Source organism: Contarinia nasturtii, unplaced genomic scaffold, assembly GCF_009176525.2.
Source record: "Contarinia nasturtii isolate CC-2019 unplaced genomic scaffold, AAFC_CNas_1.1 Cnas_scaffold_2472, whole genome shotgun sequence".
Taxonomy (NCBI): domain Eukaryota; kingdom Metazoa; phylum Arthropoda; class Insecta; order Diptera; family Cecidomyiidae; genus Contarinia; species Contarinia nasturtii.
Window position 1 is genome coordinate 1 of NW_022199793.1, and position 1,250 is coordinate 1,250.

The 1,250-nt window shown below is 32.0% G+C and overlaps 1 long non-coding RNA gene across 1 annotated transcript; it reads right to left on the reverse strand.

The window, feature by feature from the left end:
* Positions 1-619: 619 nt before the first annotated feature.
* LOC116348479 lies at positions 620-1,244 on the reverse strand. The gene is made up of 3 exons (XR_004201811.1): positions 1,098-1,244; positions 912-1,038; positions 620-839 (listed from the first exon to the last, which is right to left on the reverse strand). It is a non-coding gene; the product is annotated as an uncharacterized LOC116348479 (long non-coding RNA).
* Between the last annotated feature and the right edge of the window lie 6 nt (positions 1,245-1,250).

The window sequence follows — 1,250 nt, forward strand, 5'->3', positions numbered from 1 at the left end:
TTTTTTTTTCACTCAATGACATACCGTATGAAGAAAAACGTTTCGATTTTCCAGCGATTCGATTTGCTTTTACCAACATCGATTTTCGTGCAGAAGTAGTAATTGGAATTTTCTATTCCATGAATATTTATTTATTTATACTCATCGCTTTCAAAGTAACTGATTGCATATATACATTTTTTTGTGGATTATCAATCCTTTTTGTCAATTTTGATTAAAAGTAAATACATGAAAACAATTTCAAGGCGTTTTATGAACCAACATTTCTACTCTCATTTCTTTGTTTGCATTGAAAACGTTTATTTGCGACTCGATATATGAATGGTTGCGTAATCAATTCACAACTTACCTTTTGACATGCATGCTTCCAATGATGTAATAAAGATTCCTTTTATGGATGCATGACGTCAAATTACAACGAAACATTCTCACTTTCAAAGTCATTTGACTATATAGCCAACGACAACTTTGTTTGCAAAATAAAAGGTCTTTTAAAAAGGGAAAAATAGAAAAAATAATTTTCATTTTGAATATATATTTTTATTTTTGAAATTCACATATTTCATTCCACTGACCATGTTCTTTTCAAGAACTTTTCTATTTTTATTTATTTTTCGCTTTGAAATGAATTGCTATTTTGAGGCCATGCCCGGCATCTACTACATCTGGATTTTTTCATTTGGTACTGAAGTATTCCGTCTGAACGTGGTCGTTGTATTGGTTGCTGTGGTGGTGGTAGTATTACTGGTCGTGGTGGACTTTTCTGTCGTCGTGTAACTCTTCGTTTTTTCGGGGCATTTTTTTCCCTTATATACTTTCCAGACAATTTCAAGTCATACCTGTTTTTTTTTCACGTCAAAAAATTTCATTTCATTATTATATATTTTAATTAAAGCATTAAAACATATTACTTCTCGTCGTGCCAATTTATGTAATGAACATGATACAATTCCCCGCCTCGAATACACTCTTTAATTTCAGCGTCATATCATGTCTTATCCCGAGGATTCCGTGGATCTTGTGCTATCACTTCATCACCTATTTTTTGAAATACAGAAAATAACTCCAAGTTCCAGTGTACATTAAAATTGTCTAACCTTCACTGTACAAGCAACCGTTGGGATCGTCCGTTGGCCGTGGTCGTTTTGGATTTCTTAAGTCATATCCATGTGCCATATTGGTTTAGAAATATTATATATCTACTTTTGCTGTTAAATTTCGTTAAAATAAATTCACTGATCAAAATTTTG